Source organism: Elephantulus edwardii, unplaced genomic scaffold (assembly GCF_000299155.1).
Source record: "Elephantulus edwardii isolate Elephantulus edwardi_28Jun2011 unplaced genomic scaffold, EleEdw1.0 scaffold00028, whole genome shotgun sequence".
Classification (NCBI taxonomy): Eukaryota; Metazoa; Chordata; class Mammalia; order Macroscelidea; family Macroscelididae; genus Elephantulus; species Elephantulus edwardii.
In genome coordinates, this window is record NW_006399778.1 from 16854103 (window position 1) to 16862457 (window position 8355).

Genomic DNA, 8355 nt, shown 5'->3' on the forward strand with positions numbered 1-8355 from the left:
AAAAAAGCTTTTTTTAAAAAATTTTATCAATTTTAAGGAACATTTACAAAGAAAAAAGCTTTTCTTTGGTTGTTTTGTTAGGATCTTGATCACTTCACTTCAAAAGCAATTTGTAATTGAGCCTGGTATTGTGTTAAAACAACACTGCCTTACAAGGTTTGACCTAGTTGTGGTTAAAACAACACTCACACCTCTCCTTCTCCTCAGCCACGCTTGGGGGATTATGTCTTCTGGGATTTATTTGCTCAGAGGATTCACGATCTGCCAGGAGGCAGAAGGGCAGGGCAGGGTAAGGTGCTGTTCTGCAGGTGCAGACAGGCTGTTCTGTCTTGGTTTGACAGCTAGCTTTGCTAGAGCTCTCCTCCCAGCATGCTCAAGGCTCACTCTGCCTCTCTCCTTGCTCAGAAACCTGGGCACCTTCAGCTACCTGTGGCGTTAGAATGACCATAACTTTGGCTCTGTAGAGCACAGGGCATGACATTATAATGGAGGTGGTTATGGATGGAGTTTCCAACTCCCATCAACCACTGGTTGTCTGCTTCTGTTAGTTGTTGTTAGATGTGTCAAGTATTACCCATAGCAACGCGATGAACAACAGACTTGAACTCTGTCCTTTCTTGTGCCTTCATTGCTGTAACTGGTTGAGGATCTTTCTCTCTTTTCATCAACATTTCTAAGTATGATGTTCCTCTCCAAAAATAGCCTTTCTTTTTTTTTAAAATTTGCTTTTTCAATTTCTCCTTTATTATTATTAATTTCTATGAACATTTACAGAGATTGTGGATTTCCATTCATTCATTGTTGCCTTTTTCTCCCCGCCCACCCTACCCCCACCCCCGGTTCACTCTTCTTTAAAAGCAAAAGAAAAACTCCTTCATTGGTATACAATCCCCCCACACCCTCCCACCTTCACCCTGAGTATACTCCACTCTGCAACCCTCAAATAGCCTTTCTTAACATGTCCAAAGTATGCGAGATGAAGCTTTATCATCTTTGCCTCTAAGAAGCACTCTGCCTGTCCTTTCCCCAAGATTTGATCTTTTGGCAGTCCATGGGATATTCAGTTTTTGTTGTTATGTGCCGTTGAGTCGTTTGTGACTCATAGCGACCCTATGTACAAGAGCCCTAAACCCTGCTCTATCCTGTGCCAATCGCACTGCCTCTGACACACCCATCCCGATTACCCCAGTCATTGAATCAATCCATCTCACAGAGGGTCTTCCCCTCTTGCACCGTCCCTCCACCCTCCCAGGCATGATGCCCCTCTCCAAGGACCTGTCCCTCCTTGCAACATGCCCAAAGTACGTCAGACGAAGCCCCAGAATCCTTGCCTCCGAGGAGTAGCTTGGTTTAACCCTCTCCAGGATGAATCTGTTTGTTTTCTTGGCAGTCCATGGTATATTCAACACTCTTCTCCAGCATCACAGCTCAAAGGCATCAATTCTCCTTCTATCCTCCCTAGTCATTGTCCAACTCTCTGATGCATAACAAGTGGTTGCAAAGATATTCAGTACTCCTCTCTAACACCACAGCTCATTCTTATTCTGTCATCCTTATTCATTGTCCAGCCCTCTGATGCATAGCAGGTAATTGAAAAGGCCACAACCTGAATTGCATGTTAGTTTTAGGCATACTTGAGTCCTCAAACTGATATCATTGCTCCTCGGTAATTTGGAAAGGTCCCTTACTGCACACTTTCCCAGTGCAATTTATCACCTGGTCTCCTAGCTGCTGGAACCAATGGTGTCTGCTTCTAGGGGGTCTATTAATTCCCTGGTCCTTAGATCTATGGGCTTCAGGGGCCACAGAAAACCTTCAGGCAAAAGGAGCAGGTGCTGAAGATCAAAAGAGTGAGTAGGGGGAATAATGAGTGAGTGGAGGTGGATGGGCACTGGCAGCATCTGCTATAGCAGTGGAGTAGTCGGTACTCTCTGCCTACACCACAATTCAAAGACATTGATTTTTCTTTGATCTTTCTTATTCATTTCCAACTTTCACATGCATATGAAGCAATTGAAAATACCATGGTTTGGGTCAAGCCCATCTTAATCTTTAAACTGACGTTGTTGCTCTTTACAACTCTGAAGAGGTCTTTGACAACAGAGTTTCTTGACTGCTGTTACCAATGTACTGATTGTGGATCAAAGTAAAATGGAATCATTGACAATTTTGATCTCCCCCCCCCCCCTTAAATAGTTGTTTATTGGCAGTGGGTTGGAAAAGGTGATGGAGTTAGCAAACAGAGACGCCACCACACACCAATATCACAAAGGCAGCAAGAGTGATGGGAAGGAGCAGCCTGAAGCCCCAGATGAGGCCCTTCTTCTCAAGTGTTAAGTCTAAGAGGGTGCTGGGGTCTGGAGTGTCGAGGGGGGTAGCCTTAGAACACCTCCACCTAGTAGGCATGGTCAGAGATGAAGAGGGACTCGCTGGCTGCGGCCCGGGCCTGACTGCTTGGGGTGTACTTTCCTTGGCAGACGAGGCTGTTGGCCAAGACTCGCTTGATATACTCCTCCTGGGCTGCCTTCAGATTCTCCTTCTTCCCACCCCAGGCCTTCAATGCAGAGGCCTGCAGGGCTCGGCCATAGGAGAAGGTCAGGGCTCATGGCTTCAGCAGGGGGCACTTGTTGATGGCATTGAGGTTGATGGATGCCTCCTCCTCACTCTGGCCTCCAGACAGGAAGGTGATCCCAGTAACAGCGGGGGCACCGTGCAGCGCAGTGCTGTAACAGTTGCCACGGCAATCTCCTCATGAGAAAACTGTGTGCAGGCGTGGCCAGGCGTTACCATGTTAGGCTTCAGCAAAGTGCCTTCCAAATAGATGTGGTGGTCACTCAGAGCCTTGAAGACAGCAGCCAGCACCTTCTCAGTTACATACTGACACCGCTTCAGGTCATGGTCACCATCAGGGAGGCTCTCAGGCTCCACAATGGGCACAATCCCATTCTGCTGGCAGATGCTGGCATAATCGGCCAGCACGCTGGCATTTTCCATGATGGCAAGAGCTGAGGGGGTGTGCTCTCCAATCTTCACCACACAACGCCACTTGGCAAAGTCAGCTCCGTCCTTCTTGTACTGGGCACAGCGCCCGGACAGCCCGTCCAGCCCTTGGGTGGTGGTCTCGCCATTAGTCCCTGCCAGGGGTACCACGCCCTTGTCTACCTTGATGCCCACAACACAACCCTTAGATTTGATGACTTGGGGGAAGGGACGCCCATCATCCGCCTTCTGGTAGAGGGTCTCATGGAAGAGGATGACACCCCCGATGCAGGGGTTCACGTGGTCATCGGCGGTCAGCAGGAGCTGGCGGTAGAAGCGGCGGTTCTCCTCTGTTCTCGGTTCCAATGGACTGCAGGTGCTTGACAATGCTTCCGGCGGACTCATCTGCGGCCCAGGATGCCCTTGCCCGGAGCAACAATGCGATGGGCGATGTCAGAGAGCTCCTTCTGCTCCGGGGTCAGCGCTGGGTATGGGTAGGGCATGGTGTTCTCGGTGGTGATTTCCTGGGCGCTCATGGAGGAGGGGGCGCAATCGGAGGCGGCAAGTGGTGGTGGGCTGCCGACAATTTTGATCTTATCTCCATATATCATCAGGCTGCCCATTGGTCCAGTGTTGAGGATTTGTGTTTTCTTTCCACTGAGGTAAAATCCACATTGAAAGATGCTCTTTGATTTTCTTATGTGAGTGAATAATGTTGTTGATAAATCTTCCTTCGATACTCATTCTTCTTTATATTATCCAGATTCTAAGATTATTTTTCTCAGCATACAGATTGAATAGGTATGAAGCAAGCATTCAATCTGACACACATCTTTCCTGATTGTAAACCATGCGGCGTTCCTTTGTTCTGATAGCCAATGGAAAAACTTTAGGGATCATCAGAGAACACTGTCTAATTCTTTCACTTAAAACATGTCACCAGGAGGAATTAGTCACTAGAGGAGGACATCAAGCTTTGTAAAGGGGAAGGTCAAAGAAGGTGAAGCAGACTCCCAGTAAATTGGACTAGCACGTTAGCCTCAATGATTGCATCAACCAATCAGCAGTCATGAAGATGATGTAGGAGAGGGCAACATTTTATTTTGTTGTATGTAAGGTTGCCATGAGTCAGAGTCAAAGTTAATGGCAACCATCTAACTATTTATCCTACAACTTTCTTTATATTCATCTATCCATCCACATATATAGCTATCTTTATGGGTTCATGAACCTCCCTCTTATCTGGGATCCTTAATTCAAGACTGCTGGCTCTATTTTTCTTCCAATGACTCTCTCACACCCACACTCCACCCTTTACTAAGAAAGCAACAAGGCTTTATTGATACAGCTGCCCTCCACCCACACTTGCCTTTTTTCTTTAAACAGTCTTTTCCAGGGAAAGGCAGCATGATGTGACATCATAGTCCAGTCATCAACTGTCATGTAGGGACCTCCTCTTTGCTAAACTTCTGTGTTCTAGGCAGTAGGCTCCTCCCAGCTGACCCTCAGCAGCCTTTCTCATGAGGTTGCGTGGGCCCTTTGCTGTCTGCCCACTGGAAGTCCAGTTTCTCCTTATTTTGGCCGAAGTATACTGTGTTAATCAACTTAATTCTAGTCATGTACAAATTAATGGTTGTTTTTATGTCTCTGTGCATCTCTTAAAATTGTGAAATACATCATGCACATGGAGAAGTGTGTAGTATTTCTTCATTTTGTGCTGTTAGTTGCAGCTGAGTAGCTTCCATTCATGAAGGCCCCAAGTACAAGGGATATGAGGACATGTACAAGGTTCAGCATCATAGTAGTACGCAAGCCCCACTGACACAGATGAGGCTGGCTGTGCCTGGATTAACTGGGAATTCGACCTGCATTTCTTAAACACAAGAATTCTACCATTGAACCACTACTGCATGTGTTTAAGGAATAACAAAAAAATAAATGTGTGTTAAGACACAGAAATTCTTTAGTGCCTTTGAGGTTGTTTGCAAACCCTTTTCTGACTTCCTTTGAAAGCTAACAAATAGGCAAATTTTATGATCATCACCTTTTCTTTAAGGTTTCTGTTCTATTGTTTAATTTCACAGTTTGGGGATGTGATATAAATGGAGCATTTATTATTCATTTGTGACTTGCTTTCATTGATCAACATTATGTTTGCAAAATACAATGAAGTTGATGTATGAGTTATAGAATATTCATTTTTACTGCTCTCTAGTATTCTGGAATGGGAGTTTCCTTGAGTTTTTAAAGAATAGTTCAGCATGTGAATACACAATAATTTAGTTACCTATTTTCTTGGTGATCATCATCAACAACAACACAACCCCTAGACTATGCATGTTTCCTGGAGCACATGTGTAAAAGTGTCTCTAAGTACACAGTAAAAGGAGAATTGCTGGTTACAGAAGTGTGGGCATCTTTAACTCTACTGGGTAACTCCTTTTCAAAGGAATTTTACCAATTTTAACTTCCAAAAATAATTTGTGAAAATTCCAGTTGTTCCACATCCTTGCTGAGTTCTGTTTATCTATTTACATATTTACTTATTTTGATTAGTGAGAATATAGGGAGCTCTGGTGGTCTAGTCCAGAGGAAGCTGGGCTACTAACCCAAAGGCCACGCCTCTCTGACAGTTCAAATCTACCAATCAGCCCTCAGCAGAAAGACGGGCTAACTCTTCCTGTGCCACTTACAGTTGGTTCTGAATTAATGACAATGAGTCAGAACTCATTCAATTCAGTTCTTACTTGAAAAAATTGAAATATATATGAGAGCTCTGGTAGCCTAGTGATAAGGAGTTGTGATGCCAACTCAAAGGCATGAGGTTCAAATCCACTTGTTGTTCTGAGAAAGCTGGACAATCTTATGTCATTTGTAAGCCTCTGAAAACCTGTTAGAGGCTCAGTTCTGGCTCAACAGCATATAATGCACACACATATTTATTTGTTGTTATGTATAACATTTTTGATATACATAACACATTATATATATGATATTAAATTATATTATTATAGCAAAGTGTAGTGTTATGGGTTTAATTGTCATTCCTTGGTTACTAATGAAGTTGAACATAGTTCTATGTTTTTATTGGAAATCTGTACTTGCTTTTTAAAATATTATTAATTTCAATGAACATTTACAGAGATTTTGGATTTCCATTCATTGATTGTTGCACTCTTCTCCCTGCCCACCTCTTTCCCCCAGTATACTCTTCTCTTTGAAAAGTAAAAGAAAAATTCTTTCATTGTTCTGCAATCCCTCCCCCCAGGTCCACTCCACTATGCAGCCTTTGTTCTGGACTCCTGTCATGACAAAAATACCTAATCACATATCCCTTTAAAACAGTTTTCTCCCTTATCTGTTTCAATGCAGTATGCATTTTTTATCCCACCTTTCTCAGTCTCCTCCCACCCAAGGTCAGTCCTGTTTTACAACAATGGCACCATGCAGTGTTTGTCCTTTTGTGACTGAGATATTTCATTCAGCATAATGTCCTCCAGGGTCACACATTTTGAATAATATTGCATGAGTTCCTTATTTTTCAATGCAGCATAGTATTCCATTGTGTGAATATGCCACAGCTTCTCTATCCATTCATTTGTTGATGGGCACTGAGGTTGTTTTCAACTCCTTGCTATTGTGAACAAAGCCACTATAAACATGAGTGTGCATATATCTGCTTGGGTGGCGGTTATAGTCTCTTTCGGGTATATTTCCAATAGTGGAATTGCTGGGTCAAATGGTACCTCTATTTGCAACTTTTTGAGAAAGTGCCACACTGCCTTCCACAGTGGTTGCACCATGTACTTGCTTTTTTGTGAGAGACTATTATTATTATTACTTTACCTATTGAATTGCTTCTAGTTTTCTTTTTTCTTATCCTAATTAAATAGGCAATCTCCTCCTGTGCAATTAAGTGTCTCTGAAAACCTACAGGAAGGTCAATTAAGGGCTGATCTTGACTCTATGATGCACAACACAACAACAAAAATTAAATTACAGGAGTTGTTGATCCTAGATATAAAAATAAACAAACTGTAAAGAAAAAGAATGAAAAATATAACTGCATTAAAACCAAGAACATCTATTTTGCAAAAGACAGATTAAGAGGGTGAAAGATAAACCACAAACTGGGAGAAATGTCTTCATAATGCGTATAATAATGACAGGCCAGTATGCAGGGTTTATAAACAACTTCTCTCAATAACAAAATGCCTCTGTTCCTCTATTCTGTGTGATTGGGCTGTTTGTCACTAAGTAAGTACCACATTGATTTGATTACTGTAGCTTTATAATAACTTTTGACAGATGATAGAGCAAATTCTCCCACATTTCATCTTCTAAAATGTTTTAGCTGATATTTAAAAAATGCAAACAATTTCTCAGTTAAAAAATGGGCTAAGGACATGAATAGACACTTCACTAATGAAGGCATTCAAGTGACCAATCAGCTAGCAAAGAGATTCAAATCAAAACTACAATAAGATATTGTGTTTCCCTTATAAAAGTCTTGCTGATTTAAAAAAGAAAACACGTGACAACAAGATAAAGGTAAATAATCCAATCACAAAACAAGCACAGGATATGAACAGATTCTTCACCAAAGAAGAAATTCAGATGGTAAACAAACACATGAAGAAATGTTCAAAATCCCTAGCTCTAAGAGAGATGCATATCAAGACAACTATGAGATATTGTCTCACCTCAGTAACAATACCAAAATTCAATAGAGCAGCAAATAACAAATGTTGATGAGGTTATGGAGAAACTGGAACCCTTACTCACTGTTCGTGGGAGTGTAAAATGGTGCAACCACTCTGGAAGGCGGTATGGAGCTTTCTCAAAAAGTTGGATATAGAAATACCATTTGATCCAGCAATTCCACTACTGGGAATATACCCTAAAGGAGCCAGAACTGTCACCCAAACAGATATATGCACACCCACGCTTATTGCTGTATTGTTCACAATAGCAAAGAGATAGAAACAACCCAAGTGTCCCTCAACAAATGAATGGATAGAGAAGCTGTGTTATATTCACTCAGTGGAATATTATGAAGCACTGAAAAAACAAAAGACTCAAATTTTATACAACATGGACGACATTATGCTGAGTGAAACATCTCAGTCACAAAAAAGGTCAAATACTGCATAATTCCACTGTCATAAAACAGAACTGACATTGGGGCTGGTGGGCTAAGAAAAGAAGGGATAGATAATGTACACTCCATTGAAACAGATGGGGGAATGAACTGCTTAAAAGGAATATATGATTAGGTATTATTTGCATGAAAATGGTCCAGAATAAGAGCTGTATAGTAAAGTGAACTGGGGGGAGGGGGGAGAAGAAATTGTACAATGAAAGAACTTCCCCCCC

General features: G+C 42.3%; 1 pseudogene; it reads right to left on the reverse strand.

The window, feature by feature from the left end:
- Positions 1–2395: 2395 nt before the first annotated feature.
- On the reverse strand, positions 2396–3497 carry LOC102864130 (annotated as a pseudogene).
- Between the last annotated feature and the right edge of the window lie 4858 nt (positions 3498–8355).